The sequence below is a fragment of the Oncorhynchus nerka genome, linkage group LG22 (genome assembly GCF_034236695.1).
Source record: "Oncorhynchus nerka isolate Pitt River linkage group LG22, Oner_Uvic_2.0, whole genome shotgun sequence".
Lineage (NCBI taxonomy): Eukaryota > Metazoa > Chordata > Actinopteri > Salmoniformes > Salmonidae > Oncorhynchus > Oncorhynchus nerka.
Window position 1 is genome coordinate 21,798,948 of NC_088417.1, and position 26,604 is coordinate 21,825,551.

A 26,604-nucleotide genomic window follows, 5' to 3' on the forward strand; every position below is an offset into this window, starting at 1 on the left:
AGAAGGCTCTAATAAAACTAAGAGAACTGAGGGGCACATTTCACTAACGCCATATAAGGAAACATTTACGGGTTGTTGTTTAAATCATTTATCCCCTTGACATTGAGCTTCTAACCTTATGACATTGAGTGTGTAAGTGGCTGACCAAGAGGTAGAGAAAGTATTGTGAGTCATGCCAAGGTTGTGATCTGGCCATATTAGAATAGAATACAAGTGTAGTGATTTATGAACAACAAATGTGATTCAACAACTAACCATAGTCTTAACCATAACTACCCTGACCTTAGAACTGACAATAGACAACGGAACAAATACCAAGGGAGAGGAAAGAGGGACAGAATGAAAGAGTGAATGAAAGAAAGATAATTGAAAGAGAGGGAGAGAGTGGTTATGAAGATTGCACCCTAATGGCTGTTATGTTGCCCATGTTCTCGCATTGTATATTCATATAAGCAGAAGTATTCTAATATTCCTAATGACATTTCTGTCTATGACTGGGTGTGGTGGTGCTTATTCCATTACATAGCCCATTAAGGGAGGGGATCATGAAAAATGCATAGAATGTATGAGTGAAGGTACATGGGACATTAACCACATTGTAGGGAGAAATATGAAGAGAGAGAAAGAGAGGAAGGGGGAGAGAAAAAGAGAGCCCCCACATTAACTGGGCCATATGGTTGAAAGACTCCTCATCCCTCTGGTCACCTCAGGGCCAAACAGTTGCCCCAAGACACTGAACTAAGGTCATTTTATAATTTTTCTGCCTAATGTTTAAGGATAGGATGGAGGGATGGTAAAATGATCTAATATCTGTGCCTAAGGGTACTAATCTAATCTACCTCACCCCTTACCTCAGCATTCAAATTGGATGCAATCTCCTCCCATTCCTTCCTGGCAAGGGCCCGGGCCTCTCTCTTCTTCCACTTCTCTTCTCCTCCTCTTTCAGTCTCTGGTCCTCATCATGTTGTCTCTCATCCTCTCTCTTCCTCTGCTTCTCTTTCCTTCTCTCATCTTCTCTCTTCCTCTGCTTCTCTTTCCTTCTCTCTTCCTCTGCTTCTCTTTCCTTCTCTCTTCATCTGCTTCTCTCCACTTCCTCTGCTTCTCTTTCCTTCTCTCCTCTTCTCTCTTCCTCCACTTCTCTCCTCTTCTCTCTTACTCTGCTTCTCTTTCCTTCTCTCTTCCTCTACTTCTCTTTCCTTCTCTCATCCTCTCTTCCTCTGCTTCTCTTCTCCTCTTTCTTCATCTGCTTCTCTTTCCTTCTCTCATTCTCTCTCTTCCTCTGCTTCTCTTTCTTTCTCTCAACTTCTGCTTCTCATTCCTTCTCTCATCCTCTCTCTTCCTCTGCTTCTCTTTCCTTCTCTCGTCTTCTCTCTTCCTCTGCTTCTCTTTCCTTCTCTCATCCTCTCTCTTCCTCTGCTTCTCTTTCCTTCTCTCATCCTCATCTGCTTCTCTTTCTTTCTCTCATTCTCTCTCTTCCTCTGCTTCTTTCCTCTTCCTCTGCATCTCTTTCCTTCTCTACTCTTCCCTCTTCCTCTGCCTCTCTTTCATATTCTCATCCTCTCTTTTCCTCTGCTTCTCTTTCCTTCTCTCTTCCTCTGCTTCTCTCCCCTTCTCTCTTCCTCTACTTCTCTTTCCTTCTCTCCTCTTCCTCTGCTTCTCTTTCCTTCTCTCATCCTCTGCTTCTCTTTCTTTCTCTCATCTTCTGCTTCTCTTTCCTTCTCTCATCTTCTGCTTCTCTTTCCTTCTCTCATATTCTCTCTTCCTCTGCTTCTCTTTCCTTCTCTCATCTTCTGCTTCTCTCATCCTCTCTCATCTTCTGCTTCTCTCATCCTCTCTCTTCCTCTGCTTCTCTTTCCTTCTCTCTTCCTCTGGTTCTCATTATTTCTCTCATCTTCTGCTTCTCTTTCCTTCTCTCATCTTCTGCTTCTCTTTCCTTCTCTCTTCCTCTGCGTCTCTTTCCTTCTCTCATCCTCTCTCTTCCTCTGCTTCCCTTTCCTTCTCTCTTCCTCTGCTTCTCTTTCCTTCTCTCATCTTCTGCTTCTCTCATCCTCTCTCATCTTCTGCTTCTCTCATCCTCTCTCTTCCTCTGCTTCTCTTTCCTTCTCTCTTCCTCTGCTTCTCTTTCCTTCTCTCTTCCTCTGCTTCTCTTTCCTTCTCTCATCCTCTCTCTTCATCTGCTTCTCTTTCCTTCTCTCATCCTCTCTCTGCCTCTGCCTCTCTTTCAGTCTCTCCTCCTCTGCTTCTCTCCTCTTCTCTCTTCCTCTTCTTCTTTTCCTTTCTCTCCTCTTCCTCTACTTCTCTTTCCTTCTCTCATCCTCTCTCGTCCTCTGCTTCTCTTTCCTTCTCTCCTCTCTTCGCTCTTCCTCTACTTCTCTCCTCTTCTCTCTTACTCTGCTTCTCTTTCCTTCTCTCTTCCTCTACTTCTCTCATCCTCTCTTCATCTGCTTCTCTTTCCTTCTCACATCCTCTCTCTTCATCTGCTTCTCTTTCCTTCTCTCATCCTCTCTCTTCCTCTGCTTCTCTTTCCTTCTCTCATCCTCTCTCTTCATCTGCTTCTCTTTCTTTTCTCTCATTCTCCCTCTTCCTCTGCTTCTTTCCTTCTCTCCTCTTCTCTTCCTCTGCTTCTCTTTCATATTCTCATCCTCTCTTTCCCTCTGCTTCTCTTTCCTTCTCTCTTCCTCTGCTTCTCTTTCCTTCTCTCTTCCTCTGCTTCTCTTTCCTTCTCTCATCCTCGCTCTTCCTCTGCTTCTCTTTCTTTCTCTCATCTTCTGCTTCTCTTTCCTTCACTCATCCTCTCTCTCCTCTTTCCTTCTCTCATCCTCTCTCTTCCTCTGCTTCCCTTCCTTTCCTTCTCTCATCCTCTGCTTCTCTTTCTTTCTCCCATCTTCTGCTTCTCTTTCATTCTCTCCTCTTCTCTCTTCCTTCTCTCCTATTCCTCTACTTCTCTTTCCTTCTCTCATCCTCTCTCTTCCTCTGCTTCTCTTTCCTTCTCTCATCCTCTCTCTTCCTCTGCTCCCTTTCCTTCTCTCATCCTCTGCTTCTCTTTCTTTCTCTCCTCTTCTCTCTTCCTCTGCTTCTCTTTCCTTCTCTCATCCTCTCTTCCTCTGCTTCTCTTTCCTTCTCTCCTCTTCTCTCTTCCTCTGCTTCTCTTTCCTTCTCTCATCCTCTCTTCCTCTGCTTCTCTTTCCTTCTCTCCTCCTCTCTCTTCCTCTGCTTCTCTTTCCTTCTCTACTCTTCTCTCTTACTCTGCTTCTCTTTCCTTCTCTCCTCCTCTCTCTTCCTCTGCTTCTCTTTCCTTCTCTACTCTTCTCGCTTACTCTGCTTCTCTTTCCTTCTCTCTTCCTCTGCTTCTCTTTCCTTCTCTCCTCATCTCTCTTCCTCTGCTTCTCCTTCCTTCTCTCCTCTTCCTCTACTTCTCTTTCCTTCTCTCATCCTCTCTCTTCCTCTGCTTCTCTTTCCTTCTCTCGTCTTCTCTCTTCCTCTGCTTCTCTTTCCTTCTCTCATCCTCTCTCTTCCTCTGCTTCTCTTTCCTTCTCTCATCCTCATCTGCTTCTCTTTCTTTCTCTCATTCTCTCTCTTCCTCTGCTTCTTTCCTCTTCCTCTGCATCTCTTTCCTTCTCTCTCTTCCTCTTCCTCTTCATATTCTCATCCTCTCTTTTCCTCTGCTTCTCTTTCCTTCTCTCTTCCTCTGCTTCTCTCCCCTTCTCTCTTCCTCTACTTCTCTTTCTTCCTTCTCCTCTTCCTCTGCTTCTCTTTCCTTCTCTCATCCTCTGCTTCTCTTTCTTTCTCTCATCTTCTGCTTCTCTTTCCTTCTCTCATCTTCTGCTTCTCTTTCCTTCTCTCATATTCTCTCTTCCTCTGCTTCTCTTTCCTTCTCTCATCTTCTGCTTCTCTCATCCTCTCTCATCTTCTGCTTCTCTCCTCTCTCTCTTCCTCTGCTTCTCTTTCCTTCTCTCTTCCTCTGCTTCTCATTCTTTCTCTCATCTTCTGCTTCTCTTTCCTTCTCTCTTCCTCTGCGTCTCTTTCCTTCTCTCATCCTCTCTCTTCCTCTGCTTCCCTTTCCTTCTCTCATCCTCTGCTTCTATTTCTTTCTCTCATCTTCTGCTTCTCTTTCCTTCTCTCATCTTCTGCTTCTCTCATCCTCTCTCTTCCTCTGCTTCTCTTTCCTTCTCTCTTCCTCTGCTTCTCATTCTTTCTCTCATCTTCTGCTTCTCTTTCCTTCTCTCTTCCTCTGCGTCTCTTTCCTTCTCTCATCCTCTCTCTTCCTCTGTCTTCCCTTTCCTTCTCTCATCCTCTGCTTCTATTTCTTTCTCTCTTCTTCTGCTTCTCTTTCCTTCTCTCATCTTCTGCTTCTCTTTTCCTTCTCTCATATTCTCTCTTCCTCTGCTTCTCTCTTCCTTCTCTCATCTTCTGCTTCTCTCATCCTCTCTCATCTTCTGCTTCTCTCATCCTCTCTCTTCCTCTGCTTCTCTTTCCTTTCTCTCTTCCTCTGCTTCTCTTTCCTTCTCTCTTCCTCTGCTTCTCTTTCCTTCTCTCATCCTCTCTCTTCATCTGCTTCTCTTTCCTTCTCTCATCCTCTCTCTGCCTCTGCCTCTCTTTCAGTCTCTCCTCCTCTGCTTCTCTCCTCTTCTCTCTTCCTCTTCTTCTCTTTCCTTCTCTCCTCTTCCTCTACTTCTCTTTCCTTCTCTCATCCTCTCTCGTCCTCTGCTTCTCTTTCCTTCTCTCCTCTTCGCTCTTCCTCTACTTCTCTCCTCTTCTCTCTTACTCTGCTTCTCTTTCCTTCTCTCTTCCTCTACTTCTCTTTCCTCTCTTCATCTGCTTCTCTTTCCTTCTCACATCCTCTCTCTTCATCTGCTTCTCTTTCCTTCTCTCATCCTCTCTTTCCTCTGCTTCTCTTTCCTTCTCTCATCCTCTCTCTTCATCTGCTTCTCTTTCTTTTCTCTCATTCTCCCTCTTCCTCTGCTTCTTTCCTTCTCTCCTCTTCTCTTCCTCTGCTTCTCTTTCATATTCTCATCCTCTCTTTCCCTCTGCTTCTCTTTCCTTCTTCTCTCTTCCTCTGCTTCTCTTTCCTTCTCTCATCCTCGCTCTTCCTCTGCTTCTCTTTCTTTCTCTCATCTTCTGCTTCTCTTTCCTTCACTCATCCTCTCTCTCCTCTTTCCTTCTCTCATCCTCTCTCTTCCTCTGCTTCCCTTCCCTTTCCTTCTCTCATCCTCTGCTTCTCTTTCTTTCTCCCATCTTCTGCTTCTCTCATCCTCTCTCATCTTCTGCTTCTCTCATCCTCTCTCTTCCTCTGCTTCTCTTTCCTTCTCTCTTCCTCTGCTTCTCATTCTTTCTCTCATCTTCTGCTTCTCTTTCCTTCTCTCATCTTCTGCTTCTCTTTCCTTCTCTCTTCCTCTGCGTCTCTTTCCTTCTCTCATCCTCTCTCTTCCTCTGCTTCCCTTTCCTTCTCTCATCCTCTGCTTCTATTTCTTTCTCTCATCTTCTGCTTCTCTTTCCTTCTCTCATCTTCTGCTTCTCTTTCCTTCTCTCATATTCTCTCTTCCTCTGCTTCTCTTTCCTTCTCTCATCTTCTGCTTCTCTCATCCTCTCTCATCTTCTGCTTCTCTCATCCTCTCTCTTCCTCTGCTTCTCTTTCCTTCTCTCTTCCTCTGCTTCTCTTTCCTTCTCTCTTCCTCTGCTTCTCTTTCCTTCTCTCATCCTCTCTCTTCATCTGCTTCTCTTTCCTTCTCTCATCCTCTCTCTGCCTCTGCCTCTCTTTCAGTCTCTCCTCCTCTGCTTCTCTCCTCTTCTCTCTTCCTCTTCTTCTCTTTCCTTCTCTCCTCTTCCTCTACTTCTCTTTCCTTCTCTCATCCTCTCTCGTCCTCTGCTTCTCTTTCCTTCTCTCCTCTTCGCTCTTCCTCTACTTCTCTCCTCTTCTCTCTTACTCTGCTTCTCTTTCCTTCTCTCTTCCTCTACTTCTCTCATCCTCTCTTCATCTGCTTCTCTTTCCTTCTCACATCCTCTCTCTTCATCTGCTTCTCTTTCCTTCTCTCATCCTCTCTCTTCCTCTGCTTCTCTTTCCTTCTCTCATCCTCTCTCTTCATCTGCTTCTCTTTCTTTTCTCTCATTCTCCCTCTTCCTCTGCTTCTTTCCTTCTCTCCTCTTCTCTTCCTCTGCTTCTCTTTCATATTCTCATCCTCTCTTTCCCTCTGCTTCTCTTTCCTTCTCTCTTCCTCTGCTTCTCTTTCCTTCTCTCATCCTCGCTCTTCCTCTGCTTCTCTTTCTTTCTCTCATCTTCTGCTTCTCTTTCCTTCACTCATCCTCTCTCTCCTCTTTCCTTCTCTCATCCTCTCTCTTCCTCTGCTTCCCTTCCCTTCTCTCATCCTCTGCTTCTCTTTCTTTCTCCCATCTTCTGCTTCTCTTTCATTCTCTCCTCTTCTCTCTTCCTTCTCTCCTATTCCTCTACTTCTCTTTCCTTCTCTCATCCTCTCTCTTCCTCTGCTTCTCTTTCCTTCTCTCATCCTCTCTCTTCCTCTGCTCCCTTTCCTTCTCTCATCCTCTGCTTCTCTTTCTTTCTCCTCTCCTCTTCTCTCTTCCTCTGCTTCTCTTTCCTTCTCTCATCCTCTCTTCCTCTGCTTCTCTTTCCTTCTCTCTTCTCTTCTCTCTTCCTCTGCTTCTCTTTCCTTCTCTCATCCTCTCTTCCTCTGCTTCTCTTTCCTTCTCTCCTCCTCTCTCTTCCTCTGCTTCTCTTTCCTTCTCTGCTTCTCTCTTCTCTGCTTCTCTTCCTTCTCTCCTCCTCTCTCTTCCTCTGCTTCTCTTTCCTTCTCTTCTCTTCTCCTTACTCTCTTCCTCTGCTTCTTCTCTCTTCCTCTGCTTCTCTTTCTTCTCTCTTCCTCTGCTTCTCTTTCCTTCTCTCTTTCCTCTGCTTCTCTTTCCTTCTCTCATCCTCTCTCTTCCTCTGCTTCTCTTTTCTTTCTCTCATCTTCTGCTTCTCTTTCCTTCTTCATCCTCTCTCTCTCTTTCCTTCTCTCATCCTCTCTCTTCCTCTGCTTCCTTCCTTTCCTTCTCTCATCCTCTGCTTCTCTTTCTTTTCCCATTTTCTGCTTCTCTTTCATTCTCTCCTCTTCTCTCTCCTTCTCTCCTATTCCTCTACTTCTCTTTCCTTCTCTCTTCCTCTGCTTCTCTCATCCTCTCTCTTCCTCTGCTCCCTTTCCTTCTCTCATCCTCTGCTTCTCTTTCTCTTCCTCTTCTCTTTCCTCTGCTTCTCTTTCCTTCTCTCATCCTCTCTTCCTCTGCTTCTCTTTCCTTCTCTCCTCTTCTCTCTTCCTCTGCTTCTCTTTCCTTCTCTCATCCTCTTTTCCTCTGCTTCTCTTTCCTTCTCTCCTCCTCTCTCTTCCTCTGCTTCTCTTTCCTTCTCTCATCTTCTCTCTTCTCTGCTTCTCTTTCCTTCTCCTCCTCTCTCTTCCTCTGCTTCTCTTTCCTTCTCTCTCTTCTCCTTACTCTGCTTCTCTTTCCTTCTCTCTTCCTCTGCTTCTCTTTCCTTCTCTCCTCCTCATCTCTTCCTCTGCTTCTCCTTCCTTCTCTCCTCTTCCTCTGCTTCTCTTTCCTTCTCTCATCCTCTTTCTCTTTTCCTTCTTCTCTTCCTCTTCCTTCTTCTCTCATTTCCTCTCTTCCTCTGCTTCTCTTTCCTTCTCTCATCCTCGCTCTTCCTCTGCTTCTCATTCCTTCTCTCATCCTCTCTCTTCCTCTGCTTCCCTTTCCTTCTCTCATCCTCTGCTTCTCTTTCTTTCTCCCATCTTCTGCTTCTCTTTCATTCTCTCCTCTTCCTCTACTTCTCTTTCCTTCTCTCATCCTCTCTTCCTCTACTTCTCTTTCCTTCTCTCCTCTTCCTCTGCTTCTCTTTCCTTCTCTCATCCTCTCTCTTCCTCTGCTTCCCTTTCCTTCTCTCATCCTCTGCTTCTCTTTCTTTCTCTCATCTTCTGCTTCTCTTTCCTTCTCTCATCTTCTGCTTCTCTTTCCTTCTCTCATCCTCTCTCTTCCTCTGCTTCTCTTTCCTTCTCTCATCTTCTGCTTCTCTTTCATTCTCTCATCCTCTCTCTTCCTCTGCTTCTCTTTCCTTCTCTCTTCCTCTGCTTCTCTTTCCTTCTCTCTTCCTCTGCTTCTCTCATCCTCTGCTTCTCTTTCCTTCTCTCATCCTCTCTCTTCATCTGCTTCTCTTTCCTTCTCTCATCCTCTCTCTTCCTCTGCCTCTCTTTCAGTCTCTCCTCCTCTCTCTTCCTCTTCTTCTCTTTCCTTCTCTCCTCTTCCTCTACTTCTCTTTCCTTCTCTCATCCTCTCTCGTCCTCTGCTTCTCTCCTCTTCTCTCTTCCTCTACTTCTCTCCTCTTCTCTCTTACTCTGCTTCTCTTTCCTTCTCTCATCCTCTCTTCATCTACTTCTCTTTCCTTCCCTCATCCTCTCTCTTCATCTGCTTCTCTTTCCTTCTCTCATCCTCTCTCTTCCTCTGCTTCTCCCATCCTCTCTCTTCCTCTGCTTCTCTTTCCTTCTCTCTTCCTCTGCTTCTCTTTCCTTCTCTCTTCCTCTGCTTCTCTTTCCTTCTCTCATCCTCTGCTTCTCTTTCCTTCTCTCATCCTCTCTCTTCATCTGCTTCTCTCATCCTCTGCCTCTCTTTCAGTCTCTCCTCATCTCTCTTCCTCTGCTTCTCTCCTCTTCTTCTCTTTCCTTCTCTCTTCCTCTACTTCTCTTTCCTTCTCTCATCCTCTCTCTTCATCTGCTTCTCTCATCCTCTCTCTTCATCTGCTTCTCTTTCCTTCTCTCATCCTCTCTCTTCCTCTGCCTCTCTTTCAGTCTCTCCTCCTCTCTCTTCCTCTGCTTCTCTCCTCTTCTCTCATCCTCTTCTTCTCTTTCCTTCTCTCTTCCTCTACTTCTCTTTCCTTCTCTCATCCTCTCTCTTCATCTGCTTCTCTTTCCTTCTCTCATCCTCTCTCTTCCTCTGCCTCTCTTTCAGTCTCTCCTCCTCTCTCTTCCTCTTCTTCTCTTTCCTTTCCTTCTCTCCTCTTCCTCTACTTCTCTTTCCTTCTCTCATCCTCTCTCGTCCTCTGCTTCTCTTTCCTTCTCTCCTCTTCTCTCTTCCTCTACTTCTCTCCTCTTCTCTCTTACTCTGCTTCTCTTTCCTTCTCTCTTCCTCTACTTCTCTTTCCTTCTCTCATCCTCTCTTCATCTACTTCTCTTTCCTTCCCTCATCCTCTCTCTTCATCTGCTTCTCTCATCCTCTCTCTTCCTCTGCTTCTCCCATCCTCTCTCTTCCTCTGCTTCTCTTTCCTTCTCTCTTCCTCTGCTTCTCTTTCCTTCTCTCTTCCTCTGCTTCTCTTTCCTTCTCTCATCCTCTGCTTCTCTTTCCTTCTCTCATCCTCTCTCTTCATCTGCTTCTCTTTCCTTCTCTCATCCTCTCTCTTCCTCTGCCTCTCTTTCAGTCTCTCCTCATCTCTCTTCCTCTTCTTCTCTTTCCTTCTCTCTTCCTCTACTTCTCTTTCCTTCTCTCATCCTCTCTCTTCATCTGCTTCTCTTTCCTTCTCTCATCCTCTCTCTTCATCTGCTTCTCTTTCCTTCTCTCATCCTCTCTCTTCCTCTGCCTCTCTTTCAGTCTCTCCTCCTCTCTCTTCCTCTTCTCTCATCCTCTTCTTCTCTTTCCTTCTCTCTTCCTCTACTTCTCTTTCCTTCTCTCATCCACTCTCTTCCTCTGCTTCTCTTTCCTTCTCTCATCCTCTCTCTTCCTCTGCTTCCCTTTCCTTCTCTCATCCTCTGCTTCTCTTTCTTTCTCCCATCTTCTGCTTCTATTTCATTCTCTCCTCTTCTCTCTTCTTCTCTTTCCTTCTCTCATCCTCTTCCTCTGCTTCTCTTTCCTTCTCACCTCCTCTCTCTTCCTCTGCTTCTCTTTCCTTCTCTCCTCTTCTCTCTTACTCTGCTTCTCTTTCCTTCTCTCATCCTTTCTCTTCCTCTGCTTCTCTTTCCTTCTCTCCTCCTCTCTCTTCCTCTGCTTCTCTTTCCTTCTCTCCTCCTCTCTCTTCCTCTGCTTCTCTTTCCTTCTCTCATCTTCTCTCTTCCTCTACTACTATTTCCTTCTCTCCTCTTCTCTCTTCCTCGGATTCTCTTTCATTCTCTCCTCTCTCTTCGTCTTCTCTCTTCCTCTGCTTCTCTTTCCTTTCCTCTTCCTCTGCTTCTCTTTCCTTCTCTCCTCCTCTCTCTTCCTCTGCTTCTCTCCTCTTCTCTCTTCCTCTGCTTCTCTTTCCTTCTCTCCTCTTCTCTCTTACTCTGCTTCTCTTTCCCCTCTCATCCTCTCTTCCTCTGCTTCTCTTTCCTTCTCTCATCTTCTACTACTATTTCCTTCTCTCCTCTCTTCCTCGGCTTCTCTTTCATTCTCTCCTCCTCTCTCTTCCTCTCTGCTTCTCTCTTCCTCTGCTTCTATTTCCTTTCCTCTTCCTCTGCTTCTCTTTCCTTCTCTCCTCCTCTCTCTTCCTCTGCTTCTCTCCTCTTCTCTTCCTCTGCTTCTCCTTCCTTCTCTCCTCTTCCTCTACTTCTCTTTCCTTCTCTCACCCTCTGCTTCGCTTTCCTTCTCTCCTCCTCTCTCTTCCTCTGCTTCTCTTTCCTTCTCTCCTCTTCTCTCTTCCTCTGCTTTTCTTTCCTTCTCTCCCTCTCTCTTCCTCTGCTTCTCCTTCCTTCTCTCCTCTTCCTCTACTTCTCTCATCCTCTCTTCCTCTGCTTCTCTTTCCTTCTCTCATCTTCTCTCTTCCTCTACTACTATTTCCTTCTCTCCTCTCTTCCTCAGCTTCTCTTTCATTCTCTCCTCCTCTCTCTTCCTCTGCTTCTCTCCTCTTCCTCTGCTTCTCTTTCCTTTCCTCTTCCTCTGCTTCTCTTTCCTTCTCTCCTCCTCTCTCTTCCTCTGCTTCTCTCCTCTTCTCTCTTCCTCTGCTTCTCCTTCCTTCTCTCCTCTTCCTCTACTTCTCTTTCCTTCTCTCATCCTCTCTCTTCCTCTGCTTCTCTTTCCTTTCCTCTTCCTCTGCTTCTCTTTCCTTCTCTCCTCCTCTCTCTTCCTCTGCTTCTCTCCTCTTCTCTCTTCCTCTGCTTCTCCTTCCTTCTCTCCTCTTCCTCTACTTCTCTTTCCTTCTCTCATCCTCTCTCTTCCTCTGCTTCTCTTTCCTTCTCTCCCCCTCTCTCTTCCTCTGCTTCTCCTTCGTTCTCTCCTCTTCCTCTACTTCTCTTTCCTTCTCTCATCCTCTCTTCCTCTGCTTCTCTTTCCTTCTCTCATCTTCTCTCTTCCTCTACTACTATTTCCTTCTCTCCTCTCTTCCTCGGCTTCTGTTTCATTCTCTCTTCCTCTGCTTCTCTCCTCCTCTGCTTCTCTCTTCCTCTGCTTCTCTTTCCTTTCCTCTTCCTCTGCTTCTCTCCTCCTCTCTCTTCCTCTGCTTCTCTCCTCTTCTCTCTTCCTCTGCTTCTCCTTCCTTCTCTCCTCTTCCTCTGCTTCTCTTTCCTTCTCTCATCCTCTCTCTTCCTCTGCTTCTCTTTCCTTCTCTCCTCCTCTCTCTTCCTCTGCTTCTCCTTCCTTCTCTCCTCTTCCTCTACTTACTTCTCTTTCCTTCTCTCATCCTCTCTTCCTCTGCTTCTCTTTCCTTCTCTCATCTTCTCTCTTCCTCTACTACTATTTCCTTCTCTCCTCTTCTCTCTTCCTCGGCTTCTCTTTCATTCTCTCCTCCTCTCTCTTCCTCTGCTTCTCTCCTCTTCTGCTTCTCTTTCCTTTCCTCTTCCTCTGCTTCTCTTTCCTTTCCTCTTCCTCTGCTTCTCTCCTCTTCTCTCTTCCTCTGCTTCTCCTACCTTCTCTCCTCTTCTTCTCTCCTCCTCTCTCTTCCTCTGCTTCTCTTTCCTTCTCTCCTCTTCTCTCTTACTCTGCTTCTCTTTCCCCTCTCATCCTCTCTCTTCCTCTGCTTCTCTCCCTTCTCTTCCTCTGCTTCTCCTTCCTTCTCTCCTCTTCCTCTACTTCTCTTTCCTTCTCTCATCCTCTCTTCCTCTGCTTCTCTTTCCTTCTCTCATATTCTCTCTTCCTCTACTACTATTTCCTTCTCTCCTCTCTTCCTCGGCTTCTCTTTCATTCTCTCCTCCTCTCTCTTCCTCTGCTTCTCTCCTCCTCTGCTTCTCTCCTCGTCTCTCTTCCTCTGCTTCCATTTCCTTTCCTCTTCCTCTGCTTCTCTTTCCTTCTCTCCTCCTCTCTCTTCCTCTGCTTCTCTCCTCTTCTCTCTTCCTCTGCTTCTCCTTCCTTCTCTCCTCTTCCTCTACTTCTCTTTCCTTCTCTCAGCCTCTGCTTCGCTTTCCTTCTCTCCTCCTCTCTCTTCCTCTGCTTCTCTTTCCTTCTCTCCTCTTCTCTCTTACTCTGCTTCTCTTTCCCCTCTCATCCTCTCTCTTTCTCTGCTTCTCTCCCTCTCTCTTCCTCTGCTTCTCCTTCCGTCTCTCCTCTTCCTCTACTTCTCTTTCCTTCTCTCATCCTCTCTTCCTCTGCTTCTCTTTCCTTCTCTCTTCCTCTACTACTATTTCCTTCTCTCCTCTCTTCCTTGGATTCTATTTCATTCTCTCCTCCTCTCTCTTCCTCTGCTTCTCTCCTCCTCTGCTTCTCTCCTCCTCTGCTTCTCTCCTCTTCTCTCTTCCTCTGCTTCTCTCCTCCTCTCTCTTCCTCTGCTTTTCTTTCCTTCTCTCCTCTTCTCTCTTACTCTGCTTCTCTTTCCCCTCTCATCCTCTCTCTTTCTCTGCTTCTCTCCCTCTCTCTTCCTCTGCTTCTCCTTCCGTCTCTCCTCTTCCTCTACTTCTCTTTCCTTCTCTCATCCTCTCTTCCTCTGCTTCTCTTTCCTTCTCTCTTCCTCTACTACTATTTCCTTCTCTCCTCTCTTCCTCGGATTCTATTTCATTCTCTCCTCCTCTCTCTTCCTCTGCTTCTCTCCTCCTCTGCTTCTCTCCTCTTCTCTCTTCCTCTGCTTCTCTTTCCTTTCCTCTTCCTCTGCTTCTCTTTCCTTCTCTCCTCATCTCTCTTCCTCTGCTTCTCTCCTCTTCTCTCTTCCTCTGCTTCTCCTTCCTTCTCTCCTCTTCCTCTACTTCTCTTTCCTTCTCTCACCCTCTGCTTCTCTTTCCTTCTCTCATCCTCTCTCTTCCTCTGCTTCTCTTTCCTTCTCTCCCCCTCTCTCTTCCTCTGCTTCTCCTTCCTTCTCTCCTCTTCCTCTACTTCTCTTTCCTTCTCTCACCCTGCTTCTCTTTCCTTCTCTCATCCTCTCTCTTCCTCTGCTTCTCTTTCCTTCTCTCCTCTCTTCCTCGGCTTCTCTTTCATTCTCTCCTCCTCTCTCCTCCTCTGCTTCTCTCTTCCTCTGCTTCTCTTTCCTTTCCTCTTCCTCTGCTTCTCTTTCCTCTCTTCCTCTGCTTCTCTCCTCTTCTCTCTTCCTCTGCTTCTCCTTCCTTCTCTCCTTTTCCTCTACTTCTCTTTCCTTCTCTCACCCTCTGCTTCTCTTTCCTTCTCTCCTCCTCTCTCTTCCTCTGCTTCTCTTTCCTTCTCTCATCCTCTCTCTTCCTCTGCTTCTCTCCTCTCTCTTCCTCAGCTTCTCTCCTCTTCTCTCTTCGTCTGCTTCTCCTTCCTTCTCTCCTCTTCCTCTACTTCTCTTTCCTTCTCTCACCCTCTGCTTCTCTTTCCTTCTCTCCTCCTCTCTCTTCCTCTGCTTCTCTTTCCTTCTCTCCTCTTCTCTCTTCCTCTACTTCTCTTTCCTTCTCTCACCCTCTGCTTCTCTTTCCTTCTCTCCTCCTCTCTCTTCCTCTGCTTCTCTTTCCTTCTCTCCTCCTCTCTCTTCCTCTGCTTCTCTTTCCTTTCATCTTCCTCCCTCTTCCTCTCCAGCTCTCTCTGTCTGTGTTCTTCCTCCACTCCTCTTCTGCTTTCCTCTGTTCCGCCTCCTGTTTCTTCACCTCCTCCTCTAGCTGTCTCATCCTATCCTTCTGTTTGGAAAGCTGAGGGGAGACCACACAGTAATACTACAATTTTCTATAAGAACATACAGTGCCTTTGGAAAGTATTCAGACCCCTTGACTTTTTCAACAAAAAAATTACGTTAGAGCCTTATTCTAAAATCATCCCCCCCCCCTCATCAACCTATACACAATACCCCATAATGACAAAGCAAAAACCTGATAAGTATTCAGACACTTTACTTAGTACTTTGTTGAAGCACCTTTGGAAGCTATTACAGCATTGAGTCTTGGGTATGATGCTACAAGCTTGGCACACCTGTATCAAATCAAATCGTATTGATCAAATACACATGGTTAGCAGATGTTATTGGGAGTGTAGCGAAATGCTTATGCTTCTAGATCAGACAGTGCAGCAGTATCTAACAGGTAATATCTAACACATTCCACAACAAAACCGGACTAAGACATTGCATCGCAGTGCAAGCTGTCTTGCTACAGATGCTGGTTCAATACCCGTGATGGCCTCGACTGGGAGATCCGTGAGATGACTGTAGGTTTTTGGTTTCTCTCCCTCTAAAAACAGAAATAAATAATTCTAAATAACAAACTGGCTTTATTTTCAAAAAGACCCCCACCCCGCCCCACTGGGTAGCACAGAGCAAAACTTTAAGGGGCATTGCACTAATTTTGTCGCTGACTAGGGAAACGTTCCCGCTGTTCTTAGTGCCAGACTGCACGTTCAAACTAAAATGCCCCTTAGATATGAATTCGGAGGGTAGATATTCTTAAATATTAAAGCATTAGACCTCTCACTAAAGGCATCAGTCAAAAGTTGTACTTAAATCCGAACAGGATTTAACGAAAAATGACATGAAAAGCACCCATTTGTAAATTGTAATTGGAAAGTAATTGGAAAGATAGATATAAATTATTTGTGTCTTACCCAACTGCTCAACAGGCACAGCAAGGGCCGTCCGGACCGTTATGCTGTTCTGCTATAGCCTAATAAACAAATGCCAGTGGCTTATATCTTCAAAATGTTTTAAATGCTTTATTATCCAAATGTAAAAGCATATACTGTACAATACTGTATTTCTTCATCAGCATCTTTATGCTTTCGTTAATAAAATGATGATAAAAATACTCTTTCAAAATGCCAATGTGTATTTAGTTATGGATTCATAACGAATTACTATGGGAATAAATATCACTGAATTACAGAAATATTGTAACAAAGTTGTCTAATGAAGGTAAACAAATTGTTGCTTACTGGAAAATACTCTTTCATACACACATGGTAATGTTATACAGCACCATTATGGCTATTAGCAGGTAGCTGGACAATAGACTTGCCTAGAAGGAGGGTAGGGGGAGAATTCTATCGTCAAATGTATTTCTTAGTTAGGTTGGCTGTATCACAGTTAGGTTGGCTGTGATTGGTTGCAATTTCAGTTTAATCCACCAGAAAAGACTAAACAAATAATACAACAAAAAGTATTATCATTATTATTATGTATCACATCCAACTGTGATTGGGAGTCCCATAGGGCAGTGCACAATTGGCCCAGCGTTTCTCTCCCTCTAAAAAACAGAAATAAATGTTTTGGCCTTTAGAAATATTATTTAGCCCTTTATTCAGATTACAAATCAGTTTTTTGAAAACAAAATAACCTCCAAAATATCGTTCTATATTATCAACTTGATGGCCCAGTCATATAGCCGGCACCTACATAAAGCTGAGTGACTCACTCATTCATGGCTTTGGATTAAAATAAATAAGTACCGATATTCTTTCTGATAGTCTTTAACTTCTCATGGCTGTGGGGCGGTATTGAGTCGCTTGGGTGAATAAGGTGCCCAGAGTAAACTGCCTGCTACTCAGGCCCAGAAGCTAAGATATGCATATTATTAGTAGATTTGGATAGAAAACACTCTGAAGTTTCTAAAACTGTTTGAATGATGTCTGTGACTATAACAGAACTGAGAAAAAAACCTGAGAAAAAATCCAACCAGGAAGTGGGAAATCTGAGGTTTGTAGTTTTTCAACTCTTTGCCTATCCAATACACTGTGTAAATTTAGTCCGATTGCACTTCCTATGGCTTCCACTAGATGTCAACAGTCTTTAGAACCTTGTTTCAGGCTTCTACTGTGAAAGGAGAGAGAATAAGAGCTGTTTGACTAAGGTGTCTGGCAGAAGGCCATGAGCTGGTCATGCGTGCGGCCATGAGAGCGACCTGCGTTCCATTGCATTTCAAAAGACAACGGTATTGTCCGGTTGTAACATTATTGAAGATTTATGTTAAAAACATCCTAAAGATTGATTCTATACATCGTTTGACATGTTTCTACGAACTGTAACTGAACTTTTTGACTTTTCGTCTGGACTTAGTGCTCGCGATTTTGGATTTGTGAACTAAAAGAGCGAACAAAAAGGAGCTATTTGGACATAAATGATGGACTTTATTGAACAAAACAAACATTTATTGTGGAACTGGGATTTCTGGAAGTGCATTCCGATGAAGATCATCAAAGGTAAGTGAATACAACATGGCGGGTATCTGTATGGCTTGTTTTGGTCTCTGAGCGCTGTACTCAGATTATTGCATGGTGTGCTTTTTCTGTAAAGCTTTTTTTAAATCTGATACAGCGGTTGCATTAAGGAGAAGTATATATATAATTCCATGCATTACACTTGTATCTTTTATCAATGTTTATTATATGAGTATTTCTGTAAATTGATGTGGCTCTCTGCAAAATCACCGGATGTTTTGGAAGCAAAACATTACTGAACATAACACGCCAATGTAAACTGAGATTTTTGGATATAAATATGAACTTTATCGAACAAAACATACATGTATTGTGTAACATGAAGTCCTATGAGTGTCATCTGATGAAGATCATCAAAGGTTAGTGATTCATTTTATCTTTATTTCTGCTTTTTGTGACTCCTCTTTAGCTTGTAAAAATGGCTGTGTTTTTCTGTGACTAGGTGCTGACCTAACATAATCGCATGGTATGCTTTCGTCGTAAAGCCTTTTTGAAATCAGACACTGTGGTGGGATTAACAACAAGTTTATCTTTAAAATGGTGTGTAATACTTGTATGTTTGAGGAATTTTAATTATGAGATTAACGGGATCTCAGCCATAATTAATGAGGAAATTTTTTGGTTATCCTGACTTGGACACCATGTACAGTATTATAATAGCCCATTACCTTTACCAATGCCTCACTGTATTTTGATACTTTGTGGATGGGGCCTCCCCAGTGGCGCATTGCCACAGATGCAGGTTCGATACCCGTGCCGGCCGCCACCGGGAGACCCATGAGGCGGATTTTGGTTTTAATTTAGAATCCTCTATATGTAATTATTGGCGGAGAGTCACGTCATATTTTTAGATATACTGTTGGCCTAACGTAGGCGATATGAGTCTCACTAGTGTTGAGTAATGTGCTGTTAAAAGTGGTGTAGGTCTTATTTATTTAAAGAGCATATTGAAGTTAGAAGCAATAGGATTTGAAGCAATAGCCTACAACTTTCAGCACTGTTTCGTGCTGCTCTGAGACAAGCATGGGGACTGGTCTTGATAAAATAATTAGATTTGTATTTTTCACTGAATCTCCGTTTGGGTATTGGTTAGACTACAATTATACAATTAGGATGTAGAAATGTTATGCTCTTAGTGTAACCTTTATTTAACTAGGCAATTCAGTTAAGAACAAATTATTATTTACAAGGACTGCCTACTCCTTCCTCCCCATCGGGGAATTGAACCCCGGTCTCCCACGTGACAGCACGACATGGGATTCTTTAGCTAAATAGCCTAGTACTGTAGCCTACTCCCGACCGTAACGTCGTACAGCACCATATTTTATGGAAACCCAGACGTTTTTTTGTTTTTCTTGGAATAGAAACCATAATATTAGTCAAATGAATAAAGCAACATTTCTTAAAATCTGTCCCATTTACTATGTTCTTACAAAAAAGGTTTTAAATTCTCTAGTACAGCCACTATTGAAGGCTATCAAATGCTTCTCAAAGATACCCTCGGGTGGTCAAACTAGCACGAACTAGCATTAATGGTAACAGTGGTTGACACTTAAATAACGTGCCATAGAATTCTGCGTCACCATGCAAGCTGTGCTTGTACACTGCGAACTTTTAAAGGACAAATCACTGTACATATGAGATAAGTAATGCAAGATATGTAAACATTCTTAAAGTGGCATTATTAAAAGTGACTAGTGTTCCATTTATTAAAGTGGCTAATGTGCTTGTGATGGTTGTTTAACAATCTGATGGCCTTGAGATAGAAGCTGTTTTTCAATCTCTATGTCCAAGCTTTGACGCACCTGTATTGACCTCGCCATCTGGATGGAAGTGGGTTGAACAGGCAGTGGCTCGGGTGGTCATTGTCCTTGATTATCTTTTTTGCCTTCTGTGACATCGGGTGTTGTAGGTGTCCTGGAGGGCAGGTAGTTTGCACCTGGTGATGCGTTGTGCAGACCGCACCACCCTCTGGAGAGCTCTGCGGTTGTGGGCGGTGCAGTTGCCGTACCAGGTGGTGATACAGTCCTAACAGGATGCTCTCGATTGTGCACCTGTAAAAGTTAGTGACGGTTTTCGGTGACAAGTCACATTTTTTCAGCCTCCTAAGGTTGAAGAGGTGCTGTTGTGCCTTCTTCACCACACGGTCTGTGTGCATGGAACATTTCAGTTTATATCGGTGATATGTACACTGAGGAACTTAAAACTTTCCACCTTCTCCACTGCGGTCCCGTTGATGTGGATAGGGGGTGCTCCCTTTGCTGTTTCATGAAGTCCACGATCATACTTTTTGTTTCGCTGACATTGAGTGAGAGGTAATTTTCCTGACACCACACTCCGAGAGCCCTCACATCCTCCCTGTAGGCTGTATTGTCATTGATGGTAATCAAGCCTACCACTGTTGTGTCATCTACAAACTTGATGATTGAGTTGGAGGCGTTCATGCCCATGCAGTCGTGGGTGAACATGGAGAACAGGAGGGGGCTGAGCCCGCACCCTTGTGTGGCCCCAGTGTTGTGGATCAGCGGAGTGGAGATGTTGTTTCCTACCTTCACCACCTGTGGGAGGCCCGTCAGGAAGTCCAGGATCCAGTCGCATAGGTGGGGTCAAGACCCAGGGACTCAAGCTTAATGATGAGTTTGGAGTGTACTATGGTGTTGAATGCTGAGCTGTAGTCAATGAACAGCATTCTTACATAGGTATTCCTCTTGTCCAGATGTGATGGCGATTGCATTGTCTGTGGACCTATTGGGGCGGTAAGCAAATTGAAGTGGGTCTAGGGTGACAGATAGAGTGGAGGTGATATGACTAGTCTCAAAGCACTTCATGATGACAGAAGTGAGTGCTACGGGGCGGGGCGATAGTAATTTAGTTCAGTTACCTTGGCCTTTTAGGGAACAGGAACAACGGTGGCCATCTTGAAGGATGTGGGCACAGCAGACTGGCATAGGGATTGATTGAATATGTCCATAAACACACCAGCCAGCTGGTCTGCGCATGCTCTGAGGACGCGGCTAGGAATGCCGTCTGGGCCGGCAGCCTTGCGAAGGTCAAGACGTTTAAATGTTTTACTCAAGTCGGCCACAGAGGAGAGCCCACAGTCTTTGGTGGCGGTTCGCATGGTGGCACTGTATTGTCCTCAAAGTGCGCAAAGAAGTTGTTTAATTTTTCTGGAAGCAAGACGTCGATGTCCGCGACGGTGCTGGTTTTCTTTTTGTGATCCGTGATTGTCTGTAGACTCTGCCACATACTTCTCGAGATTGAGCCGTTGAATTGCGACTCCACTTTGTCTCTATACTGACACGTTGCTTGTTTGATTGCATTACGTAGGGAATAACTACACTGTTTATAATTGGCCATATTCCCAGTTGCAGTGCCATGATTAAATGCGGTGGTATGTGCTTTTAGTTATGCACGAATGCTGCAATCAATCCACAGTTTCTGATTAGGGAAGGTTTTAATAGTCACAGTGGGTACAACATCTCCTATACACTTCCTAATAAACCCGCTCACTGACTCAGCATATATGTTGATGTTGTTATCTGAGGCTACCCGGAACATATCCTAATCCACGTGATCGAAGCAATCTTGAAGCGTGGAATCCGATTGGTCAGATCAGCGTTGGATAGACCTAAGCACGGGTGCTTCCTGTTTAAGTTTCTGTCTATAGGAGGGGAGCAACAAAATGGAGTCATGGTCAGATTTGCCAAAAGGAGGGCGGGGGAGGGCCTTGATGGTGTAACTCGCTCGTGCACTGCAATGGATATGCTGATAGAATTTAGGTAGCCTTGTTTTCAAATGAGCTTTATTAAAATTAAATTACAATAAATGCCTCGGGATATATGGTTTCCAGTTTGTATAAAGTCCAGGGAAGTTCCTTGATGGCTGTCTTGGTATCCGCTTGTGGGGGGATTTACATAGCTGTGACAATAACAGAGGAGAGTTATCTTGGGAGATAATACGGTCGGCATTTGATTGTGAGGAATTCTAGGTCAGGTGAACAAAAGGACTTCCTGTATGTTGTTACAATTACACCATGAGTCGTTAATCATGAAACACACACCCCAACCTTCTTATTACCAGGGGTGTTAATTCCTGTCGGCGCGATGCACTGAAAATCCCCTTTGCTGTACTGACTCCGACAGCATGTCCCAAGCTAGCCATGTTTCCGTGAAACAGAGTATGTTACAATCCCGGATATCTCTTTGGAAAGCAACTCTTACCCTAATTTTGTCGGCTTTGTTAACTTGGGATTGGACATTAGCGAGTAATATACTCAGAAGAGGTGGGTGGTGTGCGCGCATCAGAAGCCTCACGAGAAGACCACTCTGGTACCCTCTAATCCGGCAGCGTTATTTTGGGTCGGCCTCTAGAATCAGTTTGAATGCCCTGGGAGGTGCAGACAAAGGATCCGCTTTGGGAAGGTCGTACTCCTGGTCGTAGTACTGGTTCTGCTGGTAAGTTCACGTCTCTCTGATATCCAATAGTTCTTCCCCACTGCATGTAATAACACTTAAGGTTTTCTGGGCTAACAATGTAAGAAATAATACATACAAAGTTTCTCCCGTTCTTCTCTGCAGATCCTTCACAGCTATTTACAGGTCTCTCCATAGAGTTTAGATCAGGTTGAAGTCCGGGCTACTCAAGGTCCTTCAGAGACTTGTCCCGAAGCCGAAGTTTTCATCAAGGATCTCTCGATACTTTGCTCCATTCATATTTCACTCAATCTTGACTAGTCTCCCAGTCCCTGCCCCTGAAAAACATCCCCACAGAATGATGTTGCCACTACCATGCTTCACCGTAGGGATGGTGCCAGGTTCTCCCATCTCCACAGAGGAACTTTAGAGCTCTGTCAGAGTGACCATTGGGTTATTGACCACCTCCCTGACCAAGGAGCTTCTCCCCCGATTGCTTTGTTAGGTCGGGCAGCGAGCTCTAGGAAGAGTATTGGTGGTTCCAAGCTTCTTTCATTTAAGACTGATGGAGGCCAGTGTTCTTGCGGACCTTTTTTGGTACCTCTATACCAGGCAGTGTCAGAGGAAGGCCCTAAAAATTGTCAAAGACTCCAGCCACCCTAGGCATAGACTGTTCTCTCTGCTACCGCACGGCAAGCAGTACCGGTGTGCCAAGTCTAGGTCCAAAAGGCTTCTAAACAGCTTCTACCCCCAAGCCATAAGACACCTGAACAGCTAATAAAATTGGTAATCATTGATTGAATGATTAGCAAATTGATTAGCTGTTCAGGAGTCTTTGACTAGAACAGTCTATGACTGGGTGGCTAGAGCCTTTGACAATTTTTAAGGTCTTCCTCTGCCACCACCTGGTATAGAGGTCCCGGATGGCAGAAAGCCAGTGATGTACTGAGCGGTACACACTACCATCTGTAGTGCCTTGCGATTGGAGAGCGAGCAGTTGCATTACCAGGCAGTGAAACGTTTTGAGGATCTGAGGACCCATGCCAAATCTTTTCAATCTCCTGAGGGGGAATAAGCTTTGTCGTGCCCTCTTCACGACTGTCTTGGTGTGTTTGGACCATGATAGTTTGTTGGTGATGTGGACGCCAAGAAACTTGAAGCTCTCAACCTGCTCCACTACAGCCCCGTCGATGAGAATGGGGGCGTGCTCGGTACTCCTTTTCCTGTAGCCCACAATCATTCCCTTTGTCTTGATCAAGTTCAGGGAGAGGTTATTGTCCCAGCACCACACTGCCAGGTCTCTGACCTCCTCCCTATAGGCTATCTCATCGTTGTTTGTGATCAGGCCTACCACTGTTGTGTCATTGGCAAACTTAATCATGGTGTTGGAGTTGTGCCTGGTCATGAAGTCATGAGTGAACAAGGAGTACAGGAGGGGACTGAGCACGCACCCCTGAGTGGCCCCTGTGTTGAGGATCAGTGTGGCAGATTTGTTGTTACCTACCCTTACCACCTGGGGGTGTCCCGTCAGGAAGTCCAGGATCCAGTAGCAGAGGGAGGTGTTTAGACCCAGGGTCCTTAGCCTAGTGATGAGCTTTGAGGGCACTATGGTGTTGAATGCTGAACTGTAGTCAATTAATAGCATTCTCACATAGCTGTTCCTTTTGTCCAAGTGGGAAAGGACAGTGTGGAGTGCAATAGAGATTACATAATCTGTGAAGTATTTACAGCGTTTTCCTGAATTTAAAATGGATTAAATTGAGGTGTGTCACTGTCCTCCACACAATATAATATCATACCCTATAATATCAACTTGGAATTATGTTGAGATATTTTTACAAATTAACTTAAAATGAAAAGCTGGGATGTCTTGAGTCAATAAATAGTTCAACCTTTTGTTGCAAGCCTAAATAAGTTCAGGAGTAAAATTTGCATAGGAAGTCGCATAATAAATTGCATGGACTCATTCTGTGTGCAATAATAGTGTTTAACATGATTTTTGAATGCCTACCTCATCTCTGTATCCCACACATACAATTATCTGTAAGGTCACTCAGTCGAGCAGTGAAACACAGATTCAACCAAAGGGAGGTTTTCTAATGCCTCGCAAAGAAGGACACCTATTGGTAGATAAGTAAAACATAATATTATTAACAGACATTGAATATCCCTTTCAGCACAGTGCAGTTATCAATTACACTTTGAATTGTGTATTAATACACCCAGTCACGACAAAGATACAGGTGTCCTTCCTAACTCAGTTGCCAGAGAGGAAGAAAAACGCTCAGGGATTTCACTATGAGGCCAATGGTGACTTTAAAACAGTTAGAGTTTAATGGCTGATGGGAGAAAACTGATCAACAACATTGTAATTACTCCGCAATACTAACGTAATTGACAGAGTGAAAAGAATGAAGCCTGTACAGAATGCTAATATTTCAAAACATGCATCCTGTTTGCAACAAGGCACTAAAATAATACTGCAAAAAATGTGGCAAAGCAATTAACTTTTTGTCCTGAAAACAAAGTGTTATGTTTGGGACAAACATGTTATTTTATTTATTTTACATTTATTTAACTTGGCAAGTCACTTCTTAGGGCTGCAATCCCGTTAACGGGATGATATGACAACAGCCAGTGAAAGTGCAGGGAGCCAAATTCAAAACAACAGAAATCTCATAATTAAAATTCCTCAAACATACATGTATTTTATACCGTTTTAAAGGTAATCTTGTTGTTAATCCCACCACAATTCACCACTAAACCACAAAAAAACACAGCCATTTTTCCACCCAAAGAGAGGAGTCACAAAAAGCACAGAGATAAAATTAATCACTAACCTTTGATGATCTTCATCAGATGACACTCATAGGACTTCATGTTACACAATACATGTATGTTTTGTTTGATAAAGTTCATATTTATATAAAAAAAATCGGAGTTTACATTGGCGCGTTAAGTTCACTAGTTCCAAAAACATACAGTGATTTTGCATAGCCACATCGATTCAACAGAAATACTCATCAAATGTAGATGATAATACAAGTTATACACATGGAATTATAGATATACCTCTCCTTAATGCAACCGCTGTGTCAGATTTCAAAAAAACTTTACGGAAAAAGCAAACCATGCAATAATCTGAGACGGCGCTCAGAAAATTAATCAAATTAGCCACCGTGTTGTGGAGTCAACAGAAACCAGAAATTACATGATAAATATTCCCTTACCTTTGATGATCTTCATCAGAATGCACTCCCAGGCATCGCAGTTCCATAATAAATGCTTGATTTGTTCGATAATGTCCGTTATTTATGTCCAAGTAGCAACTTTTGTTAGCGTTAGGTACACATATCCAAACACTCGTACATTTGGACAAAAACTTTAAAAGGTTATATTACAGGTCGAAGAAACATTTCAAACTAAGTATAGAATCAATAATTAGGATGTTTTTATCATAAAAATCTTCAATAAAGTTCCAACCGGAGAATTCCGTCTACAGAAGCAATGGAACGCAAGTCGATATCATGTGGAATGCGCGTGACCAGTAAATGGCTCTCTGCCAGTAACCTGACTCACTCAGCTCTTATTCAGTCCCACAACACAGCAGAAGCCTCATTCAAGTTTCTAAAGACGGTTGACATCTAGTGGAAGCCCTAGGAAGTGCAACTTCATTCATATCCCAATGTGAATTCAATAGGGCCTGGGTTGAAAATATACCAAACTCAGATTTCTCACTTCCTGTTTGGATTTCTTCTCAGGTTTTTGCCTGCCATATGAGTTCTGTTATACTCACAGACATCATTCAAACAGTTTTAGAAACTTCAGAGTGTTTTCTATCCAATACTAATATACTAATACTAATATGCATATATTAGCAACTGAGACTGAGGAGCAGGCCATTTACTCTGGGCACCTCTGGGCACCTTTCATCCAAGCTACTCAATACTGCCCCTGCAGCCATAAGAAGTTAAGAACAAATTCTCATTTTCAATAACGGCCAAGGAATAGTGGGTTAACCTGTTGCGACGAGCAATCCCGTATCCGGGATCCTATTTATAGCCTCAAGCTCATTACCATAACGCAACGTTAACTATTCATGAAAATCGGAAATGAAATGAAATAAATATATTAGCTCTCAAGCTTAGCCTTTTGTTAACAACACTGTCATCTCAGATTTTCAAAATATGCTTTTGAACCATAGCTAAACAAGCATTTGTGTAAGAGTATTGATAGCCTAGCATAGCATTAAGCCTGGCATTCAGCATGCAACATTTTCACAAAAACAAGAAAAGCATTCAAATAAAATAATTTACCTTTGAAGAACTTCAGATGTTTTCAATGAGGAGACTCTCAGTTAGATAGCAAATGTTCAGTTTTTCCCAAAATATTATTTGTGTAGGACAAATCGCTCCGTTTTGTTCATCACATTTGGGTAAGAAAAAAATTGAAAATTAAGTCATTACAACGCGAACTTTTTTCCAAATTAACTCCATAATATCGACAGAAACATGGCAAACGTTGTTTAGAATCAATCCTCAAGGTGTTTTTCACATATCTATCGATGATAAATCATTTGTGGCAGTTTGGTTTCTCCTCTGAAGAAATGGAACGCGCATGGACCTGGAGATTACGCAATAATTTCGACGGAGGACACCGGGCGGACACCTGGTAAATGTAGTCTCTTATGGTCAATCTTCCAATGATATGCCTACAAATACGTCACAATGCTGCAGACACCTTGGGGAAACGACAGAAAGTGCAGGCTCATTCCTGGCGCATTCACAGCCATATAAGGAGACATTGGAACACAGGGCATTCAAACTCTGGACCATTTCCTGTATGAAATGTCATACAAACTCTCCTTCCAGACCCATATCAAACATCTCCAATCCAAAGTTAAATCTAGAATTGGCTTCCTATTTCGCAACAAAGCATCCTTCACTCATGCTGCCAAGTATACCCTTGTAAAACTGACCATCCTACCAATCCTCGACTTTGGCGATGTCATTTACAAAATAGCCTCCAATACCCTACTCAACAAATTGGATGCAGTCTATCACAGTGCAATCCGTTTTGTCACCAAAGCCCCATATACTACCCACCATTGCGACCTGTACGCTCTCGTTGGCTGGCCCTCGCTTCATACTCGTCGCCAAACCCACTGGCTCCATATCATCTACAAGACCCTGCTAGGTAAAGTCCCCCCTTATCTCAGCTCGCTGGTCACCATAGCATCTCCCACCTGTAGCACACGCTCCAGCAGGTATATCTCTAGTCACCCCCAAAACCAATTCTTTCTTTGGCCGCCTCTCCTTCCAGTTCTCTGCTGCCAATGACTGGAACGAACTACAAAAATCTCTGAAACTGGAAACACTTATCTCCCTCACTAGCTTTAAGCACCAACTGTCAGAGCATCTTACAGATTACTGCACCTGTACATAGCCCACCTATAATTTAGCCCAAACAACTACCTCTTTCCCAACTGTATTTAATTTATTTATTTATTTTGCTCCTTTGCACCCCATTATTTTTATTTCTACTTTGCACATTCTTCCATTGCAAAACTACCATTCCAGTATTTTACTTGCTATATTGTATTTACTTTGCCACCATGGCCTTTTTTCCCTTTACCTCCCTTCTCACCTCATTTGCTCACATTGTATATAGA

The 26,604-nt window shown here is 43.9% G+C and overlaps 1 protein-coding gene across 3 annotated transcripts in view; it reads right to left on the bottom strand.

Moving 5' to 3' along the window:
- The window catches only part of LOC115104505 (trichohyalin-like), a 173,689-nt gene that overhangs the window by 118,511 nt on the left and 28,574 nt on the right, over positions 1-26,604 (bottom strand). The window contains exon 1 of one of the 3 annotated variants that reach the window (XM_065007064.1): positions 852-2,294. The exons of the other annotated variants lie outside the window; for them this stretch is intronic. The gene's annotated coding sequence lies outside the window, so the exon portion shown is untranslated. Of the gene's footprint in view, positions 1-851; positions 2,295-26,604 lie in introns of those variants that run through there. 3 annotated transcript variants of the gene reach the window in all.